The sequence below is a fragment of the Arvicanthis niloticus genome, chromosome 27 (assembly GCF_011762505.2).
Source record: "Arvicanthis niloticus isolate mArvNil1 chromosome 27, mArvNil1.pat.X, whole genome shotgun sequence".
In the NCBI taxonomy this organism is placed as follows: Eukaryota; Metazoa; Chordata; class Mammalia; order Rodentia; family Muridae; genus Arvicanthis; species Arvicanthis niloticus.
In genome coordinates, this window is record NC_133435.1 from 22,915,958 (window position 1) to 22,937,897 (window position 21,940).

Below are 21,940 nucleotides of genomic sequence, written 5' to 3' on the forward strand. Positions count from 1 at the left end.
AGTGTGTGTGTGTGTGTGTAGTAAGTGTAAAGATAAACTTTTGTTTTCTATTTTATTCCTGTCTGAAGCTGTCCAAGTACTTATTCAGGCTGATGAAAATCTTAAGGCAATCCCATTTTTCAGTTTATGACTGTTTAGAATGTTAGGTACTTGCCTTCAACCCAACATTAAAAAAAGAAGAAACTAAAGAAAACAGTCAGAAAACTGAGGAGAAAAAAAGTACTTTCATTTAATATGGGCATGAATGAATATAACAGGTTTAGATAAAAAATTCTTATGCTGTTTTATTTAATATCAAATACTAATGTATAGAGTTCCAAATACATGCTTTAAAGAAATTCTGATATTAAAAATCTTCAGCTAGGATATAAAATCAACTCAAACAAATCAGTAGCCTTCCTCTACTCAGGATAAAAAAGCTGAGAAAGAAATTAGAAAAATGATACCCTTCACAAGTTAAGAACAAATAATATAAAATATCTAGGAGTGAATTTAAACCAAGCAATTGAAAGATCTGTATGAAAAGAACCTCAAGTCTCTGAAGAATGAAATTCGAAGAAGATCTCAGAAAATGGAAAGATCTCCCATCCAGGATTGGCAGGATTAATTTAGTAAAAATGACGATCTTGCCAAAAGCAATCTACAGATTCAATGCAATCCCTATCAAAATTCCCAAATCAATTCTTCATAGAGATAGAAAGAGCAATTTGCAATTCATTTGGAATAACAAATAACCAAGGACAGCAAAAACTATTCTCAACAATAAAGAACTTCTGAGGGAATCACCATCCTTGACTTCAAACTCTACTATAGAGCAATAGTGATAAAACTGCATGGTATTGGTACAGAGACAGGCAAAAACATCAGTGGAATAGAACTGAAGATCCAGAAATGAACCCCACACCACTTGGTCACTTGATCTTTGACAAAGGAGCTAAAACCATCCAGTGGAAAAAGGACAGCATTTTCAACAAATGGTGTCGGTTCAACTGGAGGTCAGCATGTAAAAGAATACAAATTGATCCATTCTTATCCCCTTATACAAAGTTCAAGTCCAAGTGGATAAAAGGACCTTCACATAAAACCAGATACACTGAAACTAATAGATATAAGGTGGGAAGACCTTCGAATACCTAGGCACAGTGGAAAGTTCCTGAACAGAGCACCAATGGCTTATGCTCTAAGATTAAGAATTGACAAATGGGACTTCATAAAATCACAAAGTTTCTGTAAGGCAAAGGACATTGTCAATAGGACAAAACAGCAACCAACAGATTGGGAAAAACATATTACCAATCCTACATCCGATAGATGGCTAATATCCAATATATAAAGAACTCAAGAAATTAGACTCCAGACAACCAAATAACCCTATTTAAAAATGGGGTAAACAAAGAATTCTCAACTGAGGAAATTCAAATGGCCAAGAAGCACCTTAAGAAATGTTCAACATCCTTAGTCATCAGTGAAATGCAAATCAAAACAACCCTGAGATACCACCTCACACCAGTCAGAATGGATAAGATCAAAAACTCAGGTGATAGTAGATGCTGGAGAGGATGTGGAGAAACAGGAACACTCCTCCACTGTTGGTGGATTCCAAGCTGGTACAACCACTCTGGAAATCAGTCTGGCGGTTCCTCAGAAAATTGGACATATTACCTGAGGATCCAGCTATACCACTCCTGGGAATATACCCAGAAGATGCTCCAACATATAACAAGGATATTAGCTCCACTATGTTTATAGCAGCCGTATTTATAACAGCCAGAAGCTGGAAAGAACCCAGATGTCCTTCAACAGAGGAATGGATACAAAAATGTGGTACATTTACACAATGGAGTATTACTCAGCTATTAAAAACAATGACTTTGAGAAATCTTAGGTAAATGGATGGAACTAGAAAATATCATCTTGAGTGAGATAACCCAATCACAAAAGAACACACATGGTATTTGCTCTCTGATAAGTGGATATTAGCCCCAAAGCCTTGAAATAGCCAGATTCAACTCACAGAACACATGAAGCTCATGAAGAAGGAAGACCAAGTGTGGATGCCTTGGTCCTACTTAGAAGCAGTAACAAAATACTCAAGGGAGCAAATATGGACACAAAGTATGGGACAGAAACTGAAGGAGGGGCTGTCTGGAGACCATTCCACCTGCACATTCATGCCATGTGCAGTTACCAAAGGTAGACACTGATGTGGATGTCAGGAAAAGCATGCTGATAGGAGCCTGATATAGCTGTCTCCTTAGAGGTCTAACAGATTCTGATATATTCAGATGCAGTGCTCACAGCTAACCATTGATCTGATCAAGGGGTTCCCAATGGAGGTTTAGAGAGAAGACTGAAGGGGCTAAAAGGGTTTGTGGCCCCATGAGGAGACCAACAAAACCAACCAACCAGAGCTCCCCAGGGTCCAAACCACCAGACTGGGAGCACATAGGGAGGGTCATATGACTCCTTCTGTATATCTAGGGGAGGATGGCCTTGTCAGCCATAGGTGGGAAAGAATTTCCTTGGTCCCATGAAGGCTGAACACTGCGAGTGTGGGTGGGGGATTCGAGAGGGGAGTGGAGTTGTGGGTAGGTGGGGGCCATATCCTCATAGAAGCAGGAGAGGGGGGATGTGATGGGGGTTCCTGGGTGGTGGGGGAATGGGCAAGGGGATAAAATCTGAAATGTAAATATAATATCCAATAACAAATTAAAAATACAAATCTTCAGCTAATATAAACAACAAATAGAATCAATTTATGAATGAAAATCTTTGGCTCATATTGAAAATTACTGCTGAATCTGTATGTACACTTTTTAATTTGGATAATTTCTTCTCTATCTATTAAAACTATGTGTTGATATCCTAAATAATATATTGATTTGTTCTTCATACCAATTATTGCCTCAGACACGACTGATTGTACCCATTATAGAATACTACAAAGTCAGAAAAATTAGCAACTTTACCTCTTCAGTTCATCAGCTTTCAGTATCTGGTCTCTCTTGTCTACTAAAAACTTTGCCAGGCTTTCATTGTTTCTTAATCGAGCCAGAGTATATGGTGTAAAATTATCCTATGGAAAAACAATAGTTGATAACTCTGAGAACTTGATATCTCTCAAAATAATGGACAATCCCATGGAAGACTTGATGGAGCTCCCTTCTCCTGAGGGTCAGTGAGACACAGTCTTGCCCTTCTTACCACCACAGTGCTCTTATACTTGTTGCTCTTCCCTTTGTACAGCCTCTGCCTGCCTGCTGAGAGCTGCCTACAAATCCTGTCCTCCTGACACTCATTTGAGGGTGAAAAGGTCACCTGAGCTTGGCTTTTTCCCTGGCATTACCATGGTATGTGAGTCATATGATTGCTCCTTGCTAAACCAAAGCTCCTTGAGGATGGAGCCTTCATTTTACCTCTAATACTACAAGCATTAAACCATAGTGGAAAGGTTCCCAGTATTTCCTTTGAGTGGTGAGTTAAATTGCATCTCTGGGAGAGGGTTTAATCCTTCATATTACAAACTATATTTAGTTTACCAGAATACCATGCCTCATGTGAGCACCATGTTCATCTGTTAGAAAAAATACCATAATTAGCACAATAAAATAATAAAAGAAATAATAGATCAGAATAATATCAAGAAACATGCATAATCCTCCCTACATGGTGATTTTGTGGCAAACATACAGAACTTCATGAAAGCATTACAGAAACAACTGCATTCCCATCAGGCTATGGAAGCAACTCTTTAGTTTCTACTTATGGTATTAGGAACCCATGGCAGACATGCAAATGGCTCACTGAGACATAAGTTGTGAACTAAATGATACAGGCATCAAATGTACTCTGATAACTTATGAACAATGGATCTGTACAATTTTTCTACCTACTGGACAATGAATCTCTTATCTTTAAGAACTCTTAATGTCTCTAATGCATACTTACTTAAAAAAATTTTAGGCCATTTTTTTTAGTTACTACTTAAGGTTATTTCTAAGCAAAATATAAATCAGATATTACAATGAAACTGTTAATCAATACAAAGTCTGATAACTGTCTATGTGCTCATTTTAGAACAATGAAAACACTAACTGACTGCATGTGGAATGCATGACTTTAGTCCAGCATTTGGGAAGCAGAGACACAGTACCAGAAAGCCAGGGATACACAGAGAGAGAGGCAGACAGGCAGGCAGGCAGGCAGGCAGGCAGACAGGCAGACAGGCAGACAGGCAGACAGGCAGACAGGCAGACAAGAGATAGGAACTGAGCTGCTAACAAGTTCAATGAACAATGCTGAACAAGAAGATATTTTTTCTTTGCAATAATCATAAGCCTTGCACCCGCTCCTATAAGTAACTTCATGAAGCTTACAGATATGCAAAGGGAATGGGATTCCTTAAGGGCTGAAAGTTGTTTAAAAAACAACCTCTAACTATTAAATAAGATCCCATTTCTAAGATAGTTATAAATTACACAACATAATCTTCCCAAATAATATACTTTTAAATGTCCTGTCATTGTTTTCACAATGCAAATAAATCATTTAAAGCACACGTATTGAAAATAATCTGTAAATCAAAGTTGTGTGGTCTGTACCTCGTTCCTTATACAGATGTCAGCATGGTGTTCCAGCAGTATGTTTACCATTGAAGTTTTGTTTTGCCAAACAGCATAGTGCAGAGCCGTGTTCCCATGGTTGTCCTTGGCATTTGGATCAGCACCATGATCTAGTAAAATGAGTGCACATCCTTCTTGCCCATACTGTGTAGCCTATGGGTATTACATCAAGAAATAAATAGCAAAGATGAGAAATACAAAAATTTCACGGATTTCACTAACCATTTGCATTTAGCTGATCATTTTTATTCCCAGAATTCCCATCAAATCCATGTCACACTGAAACTGTTGGGTGATGTCTACCTTAATTAGTGCTGTGCAGTTGTCACTGTCACGGAGATCAATGTCACAATTCCACCCTATTAGGAGGGAAGCTACCACGGATGGCCATGTGCACAGGCATAGTGTAACATCGTTCTGTGAAAATGAAGACATTTTAACAATTTTTACGACCATCCCGGTATGCCCCTGTGCCCAGAGCAGTCACAGGGTGCCAGCTCTGCATCATATCCCCCCAAAACCCAGAGGAGGCTGGACTCACAGGAGCTCTAACAGGCCCAGGATCTTGGGTGAGTAGAGGCACGACACACACCACACCAAAACAGGGAGGAATTGGGACCTGCTGGGACCCAGGGACTCCAATATGGCCAGTGGCATGGGACCCTTCTGGTCTGTACCAGTGCCCAGAGAGGTCATAGGGCACCAGCTCTCAACCCAAATCCCACAAAACCAAGAGGAGGCTGGACTCCCTGGAGCTCAAACACACCCAGGAACATAGAATATAGGACCACAGGATCTCAGAAGCCTGGGCCTACCAGGATTTTAGGATCCCAGAAGCAACCTGACTCCCAGGACTCCTAGGATCTCAGAATCAGAGAATCACAGAAACAGGGGACTCTGAGGAGTTCTGACACAAACATGATAACAGGACAGACTTCTCCAGTCAGAGACAGTGAGTGAAGGTAGCACTGGAGATAACCAGCTGGCAAAAGGCAAGTGCAAGAACATAAGCAATGAAAACCAAGGTTACTTGGCATCATCAGAACCTAGTTCCCCCACCATAACAGGTCCTGAATACCCCATGACACTGGAAAGCAAGATTCAGATACAAAATAACTTCTCATGATGATGATACAGGACTTTAAGAAGGACCTAAATAACTCTCTCAAAGAAATAAAGGAGAACACATGTAAACAGGAAGAAGCCCTTAAAGAAGAAACACAAAACTCCCTTAAAGAATTACAAAAAACCACAACCAAACAGGTGAAGGCATTGAACAAAACCATCTAGGACATAGAAATGCAAGTAGAAACAATAAAGAAATCACAAAGGGAGACTACCCAGGAGATAGAAACCTAGGAAAGAGATCAGGAGTCATGGATATAAGCATCACCAACAGAATACAAGAGATAAGAGACAGAATCGCAGTGGCAGAGGATACCATAAAAAACCTTGACACAACGATTAAAAAAATACAAAATGCAAAAACCTCCTAACCCCAAACATCTGGGAAATCCAGGACACAATGAGAAGACCAAACCTAAAGATAATACGTATAGGAGAGAGCTAAGATTTGCAACTAAAAGGGCCAGTAAATATCTTCAACAAATTATAGAAGAAAACTTCCCTAACCTAAAGAAAGAGATGCCAATGAACAAGAAAGAAGCCTACAGAACTCTAAATAGACTAGACCAGAAAAGAAATTCCTCCTGTCACATAATAATCAAAACACCAAATGCACAAAACAAAGAAAGAATAGTAAAAGCAGTAAGGGAAAAAGGTCAAGTAACCAATTAAGGCAGACCTGTCAGAATTACACCAGACTTCTCACCAGAGTCTATAAAAGCCAGAAGATCCTGGACAGATGTCATACAGACCATAAGAGAACACAAATGCCAGCCCAGACTACTGTACCCAGCAAAACGCTCAATTACCATAGATGGAGACACCAAGATATTCCATGACAAAACTAAATTTACACAATATCTTCTCATAAATCCATTCCTACAAAGGATAATAGAGGGAAACTTCCAAAACAAGGAGGGAAATTATACCCTAGAACAAGCAAAAATGTAATGTTCTTCCAACAAACCCAACAGAAATAGCCACACAAACATAACCTTACCTCTACTAACAACAACAACAACAAAACAGCAAGTAACAATCAATTTTTCTTAGTATCCTTTAATGGCAATAGACTCAGTTCCCCAATAAAAAGATATAGACTAATGGACTGGATGTGTCAGTGGTACCCAACATATTGCTTCATACAGAACATGCGCCTGAGTAACAAAAACAGATACTACCTCAGAATAAAAGGCTGGAAAACAATTTTCTGAGCAAATGGTCCCAAGAAACATGCTTGAGTAGCCATTCTAATATGGAATAAAATCAACTTTCTAACAAAAGTTATCAAGAAATATAAGGATGGACACTTCATACTCATCAAAGAAAAGATCAACCAAGATGAAATCTCAATTCTGAACATCTATGCTCCAAATGCAAGGGTACCCACATTCATAAAAGAAACTTTACTAAAACTCAAAGTACACATTGTATCTCACACAATAATAGTGGGAGACTTCAATACCCTACACTCAACAATGCACAGATCATAGAAACAGAAACTAAACAGAGACACAGTAAAATTAACAGAAGTTAAGATTCAAATGGATTTAGCAGATATTTATAGAACATTTCATCCAAAAAAATAAAGAATATACCTTCTTCTCAGAACTTTATGGTAATTTCTCTAAAAATTGACCATATAATTGGTCACAAAACAGGCCTCAACAGATACAAGAAGATTAAAATAATCCCATGCATTCTATCACATCACCACAGACTAAGGCTGGTCTTGAATAATGATAAAATCAACGGAAAGCCCACATATACCTGGAAAATGAACAATGCTAAACTTAATGATAATTTGCTCTGGGAAGAAATAAGAAAGAAATTAAAGACTTTTTAGAATTTAATGAAAATGAAGACACATCGTACCAAAACTTGTGGACACAATGAAAGCAGTGCTAAGAGGAAAACTCACAGCTCTAAGTGCCTAAAAAGAAACTGAAGAGAGCATACACTAGCAGCTTGACAGCACACCTGAAAGCTCTAAACCAAAAAGAAGCAAAACACCCAAGAGGAGGAGAAGGCAGGAAAGAATCAAACTCAGGACTGAAATGATCCAAGTAGAAACAAAAAGAATTATCCAAAGAATCAACAAAACCAGGAGCTGGTTCTTTGAGAAAATCACCAGGAAGATGAACCCTTAGCTAGACTAACCAAAGGGCACAGAGACAGTATCCAGATTAATAAAATCAGAAATTAAAAAAGAGACATAACAACAGAAACTGAGGAAATTCAAAAAAAATCATCAGATCCTACTCCAAAAAGCTATACTCAACAAAACTGAAAATCTGAATGAAATGGACAATTTCCTAGACAGACACCAGGTACCAAACTTAAGTCAGGATCAGATAACCATCTAAATAGTCCTACAACACCTAAAGCAATAACAGCAGTCATTCAAAGTCCCCCTACCAAAAAAAAAAAAAGTCAGGACTAGATGGTTTTAGTGCAGAATTCTATCAGACCTTCGAATACCAACTCTATAAACTATTCTATAAAATAGAAACAGAAGAAACACTACCCAATTTGTTCTATGCAGCCACAACTACACTCATGCCTAAACCACACAAAGACCCAACAATGAAAGAGAACTTTAGACCTATCTCCCTTATGAATATTGATGCAAAAATACTCAATAAAATTCTCCCAAAACTGAATCCAAGAACACATCAAACTATCATCCACCATGATCAAGTAGGCAAGAATCCAGGGATGGTTCAATATTAGATTTCAATATTCAGAAATCTGTCAACATAATCCACTATATAAAAAACTCAAAGAAAAAAACTGCATGATCACCTCATTAGATGCTGAGAAAGCAGTTGACAAAATTCAACACCCCTTCATAGTAAAAGTCTTGGAAAGAACAGGAAATCAAGGCCCATACCTAAACATAGTAAATGCAATATACAGCAAACCAGTAGCCAACATCAAACTAAATGGAGAGAAACATGAAGCAATCCCACTAAAATCACACACTAGACAGAGCTGCCCACTCACTCCTCCTACCTATTCAATATAGTACTTGATATCCTACCTGGAGCCATTAGACAACAAACGGCGATCAAAGGGATACAAATTGGAAAGGAAGAGGTCAAAATATCACTATTTGCAGATGATATGATATTACACTTAAGTGACCCCTAAGCATCCACCAGATCCTAAACATGATAAACAACTTCAGCAAAGTGGCTGGTTATAAAATCAACTCAAACAAATCAGTAGCCTTCCTCTATTTAAAGAATAACAGGCTGAGAAAGAAATTAGTAAAATGAAACCCTTCACAATAGTCACAAATATATAAAATACCTTGGTGTGAATCTAACCAAGAAAGTAACAGATCTGTATGACAAGAACTTCAAGTCTCTGAAGAAAAAAATGAAGATCTCAGAAGATGGAAAGATCTCCCATGCGCATGGATTGGCAGGATTAATATAGTAAAAAATGGTCATCTTGCTGAGAGCAACCTACAAATTCAAGGCAATCCACCTCAAAATTCCAACTAAATTCTTTATAGAGTTAGAAGGAGCAAGTCTCAAATTTATTTGGAATATCAAAAGAAACAAAATAGCAAAAACTATTCTCAATAATAAAAGAACTTCTGGGGGAATCACCATTCCTGACCTCAATCTGTACTACAGAGCAGTAGTGATAAAAACTGCATGGTATGGGTACAGAGACAGGCAGGAAGATCAATGGAATAGAACTGTAGAGCCTGAAATGAACCCGCTCACCTACTATGGTCATTTGATCTTTGACAAGGAGCTAAAACCATCCAGTGGAAAAAAAGACAGCATTTTCAACAAGTGGTGCAGGTTGAACTAGAGTTCTGCTTGTAGAAAATGCAAATTGATCCATTCTTCTCTCCTTGTATGAAGCTCTAGTCCAAGTAGATCAAGAACTTTCACATAAAACCAGACACAATGAAACTAACACAAGAGAAACTGGGGAAGCGCCTCAAACACATGGGCCCAGGGGAAAAGTTCCGGAACATGACACCAATGGCTTATGCTCTAAGATCAAAAATTGACAAATGGGACCTCATAAAATTGCAAAGCTTCTGTAAGGCAAAGGACAATGTCAATAGGAGAAAACAGCAACCAACAGATTGGGAAAAGATCATTACCAATGCTACATCTGATAGAGGGCTAATATCCAAATATACAAAAATCTCAAGAAATTAGAATCCAGACAATCAAATAATCCTATTTTAAAATGGAATACAAAGCTCAACAGAGAATTATCAACGGAGGAATATCGAATGGCCAAGAAGCACCTAAGGAAATGCTCTACATCCTTAGTAATCAGGGAAATGCAAATCAAAATGACCCTGAGGTTCTACCTCACACCAGTCAGAATGGTTAAAATAAAAAAACTCAGGTGACAGCAGATGCTGGTGAGGATGTGGAGAAAGAGAAACACTTCTCCCTTGCTGGTAGGATTGCAAGATGGTACAACCACTCTGGTAATCAATCTGGTGGTTCCTCAGAAAACTGTACATAGTACTACCTGAGAACCCATCTATAGCCTTCCTGTGTGTATGCCCAAATGATGCTCCAACATATAACAAGGACACATGCTTCACTGTAATCATAGCAACCTTAATTATAACAGTGAGGTAACCCAGTCACAAAAGAACAATAATGGTATGCACCTACTGATAAGTGGGTTATTATCCAAAAGCTCACAATACCCAAGACATAACTCACAGACCACATGAAGCTCATGAAGAAGAAATACCAACGTGTGGGTGCTTCCGTCCTTCTTAGGAGGAGTGACAAAATACTCATTGGAGGGTGTGGAGGTGGGAGTGTGTGATGGAGCAAATATGGAGATAATGTGTGGAGCAGAAACTGGAAGAGGGGCCATCCAGATAGTGCCCCACCTGGAAATCCATCCCAGGTGCAATCAACAAATGCAAACACTGTTGTTGATGTCAGGAAGTGCATGCTGGCAGGAGCCTGATATACCTGTCTCCTGAGAGGCTCTGCCAGAGCCTGACATATACAAAGGCAGATGCTAGTATATAACCATTGAACTGATTACAGGGACCCAATGGGGAGTTAGAGAGAAGACTGAAGAAGTTGAAGGGGCTTGCAGCCCCATGGGGAGAGTGACAATACCAACCAACCAGGGCTCCCAGGGTCTAAACAGCTAGCATGGGAACACACATGGAGCACCCATGGCTCCAGCTGTATATGTAGTGGAGGATGGCCTTGTTGGGCATCAGTGGGAGAGGAGGTCCTTGGTCTCTTGAAAGCTGGATTCCCCAGTGAGGGGGAATTCGAGGGTGTGGAGGTGGGAGTGTGTGGATAGTAGGGGAAACACCCTCATAAAAATAGGAGGAAGGAGAACAGGATAAGGAGTTTCTGGGGTGGGGCGAATGGGGATAAGATCTGAAATGTAGATAAATAGTCTCCAATGATAAAAAAAAAAAAAAAAACAAAAAAAAAAAAAACCTGATAATGGATCTGGTTATCGAACTACAGCAATTGAGACTTTTGGCAGCAATTAAGGTTACCCATACTACTGGAATACCTTATAATTGTCAAGGACAAAGACTGTGGAAGGGGCCCAAGAACCTTTAAAACAGTATCTTCATAAAAGAAAAGGGGGCGTATATCCCCATATACCAAAAATTTATTTAAATCATGTTCTTTTTATTTTAAAATATTTTTTTAAAAAATTGGATGCCAAGGAACTATCTGCTGAGTGTCTATGGCACCCTACAACTAGGCATACTTATGCATAGTTGAAAGGGAAGGATCCACTTACTGGCATATGGCATGATCTCGATCAGGTATTTAATATGGGGAAGAGGGCATGTTTTGTGTTTTTCTGCAGGAAGCTGAAGGAGCAGGGTGGTGGCCAGAGTGATGGGTGAGACATGCTGATGTCCAGACAAAGAATGATGCTGACCTGTGGGCTTGCTGAGTGCTGTGACAATGGTGACTGGGGAGCTGCATTGGACATATGTTTCTGACTCACCTTTGATTACCTATACTCCTGATGGGAAAAGTTGACTGGCCTTAAGTTTTTAGCCCTCATGGAACAGAGAATTAAAAAGAGAATTGTATTTTTCTTAAATGTGACCAGTTATTCGCACTGATTCATGTACTGGTCTAGAAGTCAATCCAATATTGGAAATAACAGTATTCATTGGGAAGGCGGGATCTGGACATTTTCAGAGACATATTTGGAAGTTAGCTGCAGTTCTCTATAATATTATATTAGCAAGAGATAAGTTTGGGACAAGATCTGGATTTCAAACAGGTGTTAGCACATGTGTTAAGGCTATTTTAATTGTCAAGCTAAAAATACTTTTGTTTCTTCTACAGTATTTAATGTAAGTTGCATTGATTGTATACTTTCTAATTGTGTTAGCATGTTGAAATCCAGCATGTCAGTTACGAAGGTCTATCAACCAGCTTTTGTTTTATTGCCCTGAGTATCATAGAACTTTGGTCTTCTGAAAAAAACTTGCAAGCACTAGAAAAAGTGAGTCAGGCCTTAAGCAGAAACAGGAGGATATTGGGCTTCATTATTGCTGGTATAACAGCTTTAATTACATTAATTGCTAGCACCACTGCTTCTGCAATTGCTGTGACACAAGAAATTAAGACAGCTACTTTTGTTAATCATTTAACAAAAAATGTTACTAATGTGTTGAATAGACAAGAGGATTTAGATAGGCATTTGGAAGAACAAATTGATGCATTTATCCTATTCAAATTACTGGAAGGAGGTTCAGAGATTAAGAGTATGGAGCCATCTCAAGTGTCATGCCAAATACCATTGGATCATGTTAGTTCTAAAATTTACAGTAGTAGTCATTATAATTAGGAAAAAGTTTAAAGACACTTGCAGTGTATTTAGCATAATTCTAACACCTCTCTGGATGTTTGAATTTTGCATAGTGAGCTTATGAGTTTAAAGAATGCTGCTCTGCTGAGTGTTGATGCAGCAGATACTGCTGATGAAACTGCCTGAGGTCAGTATTTCTATTTGGTCAGTCTTCAAGAATGGCATATATAGCTTGATCATGCTAGCCCTTTTTGTCCCAGGAATACTTTTATTCCTGCCCATTGTGATAAAGCTTGTCTGTAACAACATGTTGGCAGCCAAAGTACATGGCTTGAAACTGAAAATGGACCCCTAGATAGAGTTATTAAATTAACAGGCTGGCAAGCCAAGGACGGGTAAGAGTCTGCACAGAGCCTTACCAATGTAAGACAGAAGTGCATTGCTTTGGAGAATGCATACTGCAGATGGGTAAGGAAGGATTCTTTTCAAAATGACCTAAGACAGGCTCTGTCTTGTTTACCAAATAAAAAAGGAGGAGAGGTGGAGAGCTTTCAGGACTGCTTAGCAAGAATCTGACATGGGCCAAGGACAAGGAAATGGGCTGCTTGGCAGGAATATGACTTTGGTCAAGGACAAGGAAGTGTGCTTCAGGCAGGAATCTGACATTAGGCTAGAACAAAGAAGTACTTTCAGGCAGGAATCTAAATATTAGGCTAGAACAAAGAAATAATTTTAGGCAGGAATCTAAATTTTAGGCTAGAACAAGAAAGTAGGCTTCAGACATGAAAATGACTTTGGGCTAATACAGGAAAGTAGGCTCAGATATTTTGGTCATCCAGATAAATGCTTAAAAACAGTGATCACAGAATTCTTCACAGAACTTTGTATATTGCCTTGCTTATTCTTTGACTATTTATGCTTATTGTCTTGCTTGTTCCTTGACTATTTGCATCTATTTTATTGCTAGTTCCTCAACATAGAACTGACCTTAATACTTGCATGTAATTAAAATGGTATAAAAGCAAAAAGGAGGAGGGGGCATGGGGTAGGGGTGTTCTAGGGAGGGGAAAAAGGGGAAAGTGGATGGCATCTGAAATGTAAATAAACAAAATAGCCAATAAAAATATTTTTACAAAACAAAGTCAAAACCACACAATTATTCATCTAGTGGTAAACATTATTAGCATGTAATTCATTTTCTTTTGTTGTAGAGACAATATATATCAGCTCTTAGTACACAATGCATTAACTTAGGGCAACCAGTTCAGAGATTTTTTTATTTTACTTGCAGTGTTAAAAACATGGCACATATATTTCTGCACAAGGTGCAATAGCAAATTGTACCTGAAAAATAACTTTTGACTTATAAATCTCTAGCTAAAGAAAAACCAGGACTCAAATGAGAAAGTATGGATCATTTATTCATTACTTAAATGTATACAGTGTGCAGAAATGAGAGGTTTCAATGATTAATGAATAGGAGATTTTGATATTGCTATAATGCTTCAAAATAGCTACTCTTTATAATTTCCTAATTTCAGAAATATTGTTAACTGAAAGGAGAGAGGTAGAGGTTCAGTTAGACTTGAGGCCTATTTCTCTAAACTTTCTACACAGGGCAGAAAATCTGGACAGAGTGAGAGGCATTTACAGGTCATAGAATAAATGTGATACCTATAATAGAGAATCAATGTATATCTGGTGAATTACTGTGTAAAAAGAATAAATAAAATAAAGTTGGGGAGTTGAGTGTTTTATACTTAGTAATTGTGAGGATTCTGATAATTTTAATTAATGATTTTATTAATTATAACTCACAACTCATAAATCAAGAAATGCGTGAAATTGAAATTATAGTTATTTTATCAGCAAGCTTTAGGAGGTAAACAGTAAAATACTGTCAATAATCATTTTCTTCCCCTAACGTGAGAAAATTGCCTCAACAAATGGGTCCATGAAGTGCAAAACCTCTGCATTTGCATTTGTATGTCCAATAGTATTATTTTCTAGACTTCTGTCATTTTCATGTGTGTGTGTTTGTGAGTGTGTGTATGGTGTATGTGTGTGCATGTGTACAGTGTGTGTGTGCATGTATGTATGTGGGGAGTGTTTGTCTTTTTGTGTTAATGTGTGTATGTGTATGCGCGTGCGTGTGCATGTGTGTGTGTGCGTGTGTGTGTGTATGTGTATGTGTGTGTGTATGTGTGTGTGTATGTGTGTGTGTGTATGTTGTGTATGTGTGTGTGTGGTGTGTGTGTGTGTGTATGTGTGTGTGTGCAGGTGTGTGCATGGTGTGTGTTGTGTGTGTGCAGGTGTGCCTATGTATGTTCTGGATTAATAATTTTAGCTAATCTTTAAGTATCTATTTTATTGTCTTCACATCAAGGCCCACAGTTATGGAAAGTTTTTCATTTAAATAGTTACAATATGGGTCATTCATTATTTCATTTATTGAGACAAACATGTATTTCAACACCCAGGAAGCTATGTTAAATTGTCTTAAATGACAACTTGCCACAGCTTAAAATCACCTAGAACCAGAGCCTTAAATGAGGAATTCTGTACATCAGGTTTGGCTGTGGGGATGTCTATAGGGTATTTTCTTGTTAACTGTAGAAGGACACACTACAGGTACCAATGTTCCACAGGCTGAGTAATGAGAGCTAACTATGAGCAGTTTGCTTTTGTTTCATTCCTTTCTTGTCTGTGGATGTGGTGTGACCAGATCCTGACTCTGATTTCCCACTATGATGAACTATAACCTAGAACTGTAAGCCAAATACCCCCTTTTCCTCCAGTATGTTGCTTTAGTCAGGGTGTTTGATCTAACAGAAATGAAGCCATGGAAATAGTAAAATAACCCTTAGTTTTGTGATGCAGTACCTGATGTTCAAGATAAAATACAAAATGTACCACAGATATAAAGAAGACAATGGCCAGTGAAAAATATAGAGAGCATTATGCAGACTCTCTAAGAAGAATGAAGTTGTCACAGAGTATGCCAATTGGATTTTCAAACTGCTGTATTCATATATGGACGTATATAACCATTTGGTGTTTACCAAGCATAATGAGAGGTAAATGATCATCCTGTCCAAAAAATTTCCAACATGCAAATGCACATGACTTTATAAGCTCATACTTATGCTCTTGTGCCTATGTTATAATCTCCTGATTTCAGGAAGCCACTTTTCGCTTTTTCTTGTGAATATCTCTGATTTTCCTTCAACATACCTAACCTAAAGCTTTTATCTTCCTCCTGTTCTAGGAGGAAGCACTACATATGATTCGTGTATCTCAGCTTTAAAAAAACTTTCTTTTGAAGGTGACAAAAGTAGTGAGCATATTTAAGACAGATATGCAGTTTGAAGTCATTTTTCCTTTTGATATTATGACTGCAGTCATTATACCTCTTGAAGGAAAACTTGTATAAATGGAAAGAAAACCTGTATTTGAGATAAACATATTCAATGTCTTATTTTCAGAAAATTTCACTAAAATGATGATGTCTAATTATTTAATATGTAACAAACCTGTAAGTATATAATATTATGATTGCATTAAGATCTTATTCTTTACTTCTAAAGGCATTAACTGCTTTTAGATTATTTACAGTACAATAGTACACAATAATATACACTACAAACAGTGTAAATGATTATCTGAAAAATAGTCATAAACTTGCATGTCACAGGAAATATTTTATTACCAATAAATGTAGAATAATTACTCCTCCACGTGTTCATGGCAGAATTCACAGATAAAGAAAAAATAAACGTGCCATCTAACAAGGATGACATATTGGATATGAATTCCTTGGATTGTACAGCTTGAAAAAATGAAGGTAACAACACACTACACAAAAAGAGCTGAGGGAAAACCAAAGCTACTGTACAGTTTGCAGATGATGAAAAACACAAAGAGATATCAAGGAGTGAAGGGGGGATGCAGCATGTGTGGCTCTTTGCTGGCAGAGGAGAGTTAAGCCTTCCAAAAGATAAACCATGTGGGTCCTGATTTCTGCCCTGGGCTGCATGATACGACCATAGTTTCCAGAAGCCTGGATATCAGCTAGAGACAGCCTTTGAAAATGACTACCAGAGATTAATGGTAGCATTGCAGGAGTTCAGTATACTTCCCGTATACGTGATTCTCTGTATACTTCCCGTAGGTGAACTCAGATGCCAAACTGAAAGCGTGGTTATTACTATTAAAGTGAGAGTTATTTTGGGGCACTAAAGGAATGAAATTTAATGACATGAACATATCAACCTACTATAGAGCCTGGGAGAGAAACAGGTACATCAGGCAATTCACATTAAAAAAAGAAGGCTGGATATCAAAACATAAAGAAATTCAAGAATCAAGGGAGTTGAGTGGTGAACAGTTCTAGGTCAGCAGCGCCCCCACCCCCACCCAGCATTCATGGAACAGTAGAATAACTGCCAAACTCAGAGATCAGCACCTTTGATTCCCAAGACATCTTAATGACAAAGGTCAACATACTAGTCACCAGAACTGAAGGCATTGGCTGTTCCCTCACTCCCTAGTTTTCTGGCTACTTAGGAAAGCTGACACATCTTTCCTCCACTCGACTCCCAACCTCTGCCTTGGCCCTGACTCCCAGTCCCAGTTACCTGCCATTCCTGTCTCGGTCATTGACCCCATTTTTTCCAAGCATGAGTCTGCTCTGAATCGTGGCAACAGCACCCCGGCTCGCAGCCTTGTGGATCTTTCCAAAAGCTTTGTAGCTTTTGAGCTTTTTGAAGGAGTGGGGGACAATAGCATCCCAGCACTGCCCATCAGGGCCCAGGAAGGACTCCCTCTGGCTGGTGGAGGGGCCAGAGGAAGAACGCCTTGGATTCCAGTTGCCAAAGAACTTCTTCATGGTGGAGCTCCCCCACCCACCCACCCCAAGTCACCCTCCCCTGCCCCTCCCCCTTGGTTGTTGGCCACTCTCAACCAACACAAAAGGAAGCCAAGTGAGCTTTTGTCACCACCACCACCACGACAAAACACCCACAAAGCAAGCTCAGTAGGATAGAGTCCAGACAGCACAGGTACTCCTGTCAACTGAAGGTCCAATCCAACTGTTGCCAAAGCAACGCATCAAAACACAGGCATGCGAACGCGGACCAATTGGGAACGCCTGCATCAACTACTATGATCGGAGTTCTCAGCATGCTTGCTGTTTATGCTCATTGGCCTGATCTGGGAAATTGGATTACCAGCTCAGTCTAGCCTTGGATCTGAGAAACCACACATTTGCTGGGGACTGCTGGAGCCTGCTGGAGCCAGCACTGGTTTAGTCTCTAAGAGCAGTTTTCACCTCATACCAGTCAGAATGGCTAAGATCAAAACTCAGGTGATAGTAGATGCTGGCAAGGATGTGGAGAAAGAGGAACACTCCTCCATTGTTGGTGGGATTGCAAGCTGGTACAACCACTCTGGAAATCAGTCTGGCGGTTCCTCAGAAAATTGGGGCATATCATTACCTGAGCACCCAGCTATACTACTCCTGGGCATATATCCAGGAGATGCTTCAACATATAAAAAGGACATATGCTCCACTATGTTCATAGCAGCCTTATTTATAATAGCCAGAAGCTGGAAAGAACCCTGATGTCCTTACACAGAGGAATGGATACAAAAAATGTGGTACATTTACAACAATGGAGTATTACTCAGCTATTAAAAATAATGAATTTGAGAAATTCTTAGGTAAATGGATAGAACTAGAAATATCATCCTGAGTGAAGTAACCCAATCTCTCTCTCTCTCTCTCTCTCTCACACACACACCACACACACACACACACACACACACACAGACACACACACAAAACCCACACATGGTATTTACTCACTGATATGCGGATATTAGCTCAAAAGCTTGAAAGAGCCAAGATTCAACTAACAGATCACATGAAGCTCATGAAGAAGGAAGACCAAGTGTGGATGCATTGGTCCTTCTTAGAAGGAGTAACAAATACACAAGGGAGCAAATATGGTGACAAAGTGTGGGACAGAAACTGAAGGAGGTAAATTTGAGAGGATGGTTTTCAGCTGACAGTCATTCTAAAGCCAAGAAAAAAGCTAGGTTCAGAACTAAGTCTTTTATTTAGGAAAGATGACAGAGGTTCTGCTTAGTCAACAAAATGATGGACTGGGCATTAGGTCTATCTTGCACCTTACTTACATAAATTGGAATAGTTATGCTCTAACTGTATTTTGAGAGAAAAGTTTTATTTTAACAGGCAGGGTGATATGTAGGAGGAGCTAAGGTGGGAGGAGTAAGGAGAGGAGGAGGAGAAGGAAGGAGGAGCTAGGTGAAGAGAGAGGGGGGCCAGACATGGAGGCAGATGTTCACATGTCTCTGCCAGTCAAAGATAGTTGATATATCTAGGTTGGGTATTAGTTACACTTCTGATTGATATTGAACATTACAAAATTTATAAAGCCTTTAGTTAACATTTTGAAAAATGTATAAAAGCAAAAAGGAGAAGCGCATATGGGGTAGGGCTTTTCTAGGGAGGGGAAATGGGGAAAGGGGATGGCATCTGAAATGTAAATAAAATATCCAATAAAAATTTTCTCACAAAAAAATGAAAAGAAAAGAAACTGAAGGAGGGGCTGTCTGGAGACCATTCTACCTTGGTATCCATCCCAGGTGCAGTCACCAAAGATAGACACTGATATGGATGTCAGGAAGTGCATGCTGACAGGAGCCTGATATAGCTATCACCTCAGAGGTCTACCAGAGTCTGACATATTCAAGGCAGATGCTCACAGCTAACCATTGATCTGATCAAGGGTTTCCAAAGGAGAATTAGAAGACTGAAGGATCTGAAAGGGTTGGTGGCATCAAGAGGAGAGTAACAATACCAACCAACTGGAGCTCCCCAGGATCGAAACCACCAACCTGGGAGCACATAGGGAGGGACCCATGACTCCAGTTGTATCTGTAGGGGAGGATGGCCTTGTAGGGCATAGGTGGGAGAGGAGATTTTTGGTCCCTTGAAGAATTAACACTGAGTGGGAGTGGGGGGAATTTGAGGGTGGGAGGTGGGAGTAAGGGGTAGGTGGGGGCACATACTCATAGCAGCATGAGGAAGGAGGATGGGATAGGAGGTCCCTGGCTAATGGGGGGATGGGATAAAATCTGAAACGTAAATATATCCAATAAAAGTAAATTTAAAAAAGGAAGGAAAAGGAAGGAAGGAAGGAAGAAGGAAGGAAGGAAGGAAGGAAGGAAGGAAAAGACAAAAGAGAGATATCCTAACAAAATACATATTGCGTAATTTTCCTTTTTATTTATTTTTATTGAGTATTTTATTTATTAACATTTCAAATGTTATCCCTTTCCCAGTTTCCCCTCCTTAAAACCCCTAACCCAAAGGCCCTCCACACTGCTTCTATGAGAGTGCTCCCTGACTCACCCTCACACCCTTTCCCCTCACTGCCCTAGCATTTCTCCAGCCTGGGGCATGGAGACTACACAGGATCAAGGACCTCTCCTCCCACTGATGCCAGACAAGGCACTCCACTCTTTCATATGCAGCTGGAGCCATGGGTCCCTTTGGTTGGTGGTTTTGTCCTTGGGAGATGTGGTGGAGGGAAGGGGTTTGTTGTTGATATTGTTGTTCTTGCTATGGGTTGAAAACCCCTTCAGCTCTTTCAGTCCTTTTCCTAATTACTCTATTGGGTTCCCTGTGCTCACTCTGATGGTTAGCTACAAGCATCTGCATCTGTATTTGTCAGGCTCTGGCAGAGACTCTCAGGAGACAGTTATTTCAGGCTCCTGCCACCACCACTTCTTGGCATCAGCAATAATATCTGGGTTTGGTGTCTGGATATGGGATGAATCCCCAGGTGTGGCATTCACTGGGTGGCCTTTCATTCAGTCTCTGCTCCACTTGTCCCTGTATTTCCTTTAGACAGGAGCAATTTGGATGAACATTTTTAAGAAGGGTGAATGGCCCTATCCCTCAACCAGAGACTGTGCCTAGCCTCTGGATATGGTCTCTACAAGTTCTCACCTTCTTTGTTGGGTATTTCAGCTAATGTCATCCCCGTTGTCCTAGGAGCCTCTTGCTTTCCTGGCACCTGGGACATTCTGGTAGCTACCCCTAGTTCCCCATCCCCCACAGCTATACACCTCTGTTCAATTTCCTGACCCTCTGAACATCTCCCCTGTCTCCTCCCACAACTGGTCCTGCCCCTCTTTTTCCCTTCTCCTTCTCTCTCCCTCTCAACTCCCTCCCTCCTACCTCCTGTGATGATTTTGTTTCCCCTTCTAAATAAAACTGAATCATCCACATTTTGGGCTTCCTTCTTCTTCAGCTTTACACGTATAATGGGTATTCTGAGCTTTTTGCCTAATATCCACTTATCAGTTAGTACATATCATGTATGTACTATTGTGACTGGGTTACCACACCCAGGATGATATTTTCTAGTTCCATTGATTTGCATGTGAATTTCATGAAGTCATTGCTTGCAATAGCTGAATAGTACTCCATTGTGTAAATGTACCAGAATTTCTGTATCCATTCCTCTATTGAGGAACATCTGGATTATTTCCAGCTTCTGGCTGTTATAAATAAGGTTACTAAGATTACAGTGGAGCATGTGTCCTTGTTATATGTTAGAGCATCTTTTGGGTATACACCCAGGAGGGGTATAGATGGGTTTTCAGGTAGTACTATGTACAATTTGTGAGGAACCACCAGAGTGATTTCCAGAGTGGTTTGTCATCTTGCAATCCTACCAGCAAGGGAGAAGTGTTTCTCACATCCTCACCAGCATCTGCTGTCACCTGAGTTTTGGATTTTAACCATTCTGACTGGTGTGAGGTAGAACCTCAGGGTCATTTTGATTTGCATTTCCCTGATTACTAAGGCTGTAGAGCATTTCCTTAGGTGCTTCTTGGCCATTCAAGATTCCTCAGTTGAGAACTATGTTTAGCTCTGTAACCCATTTTTAATACAGTTATTTGGTTCTCTGGAGCCTACTTTCTTGAGTTCTTTGTATATAGTGGGTAATAGCCCTCTATCAGATACAGAATTAGTAAAGATCTTTTCCCAATCAGTAGGTTGCCATTTTGTCCTGCTGACAATGTCCTTTGCCTTACAGAAGCTTTTCAATTTTATGAGATCCCATTTGTCTATAGTTGATCTTAGAGTCTCAGCCAATGGTGTTTTGTTCAGGAGATTTTCTCCTGTGCTGATGTGTTCAAGGCTCTTTCCTACTTTCTCTTCTATTAGATTCAGTGTATGTGTTTTTACGTGAAGGTCTTGATCCACTTGAAATTGAACTTTGTACAAGGAGATAAGAACAGGTCTATTTGTATTCTTCTACATACTGACTGCCACTTAAGCCAGC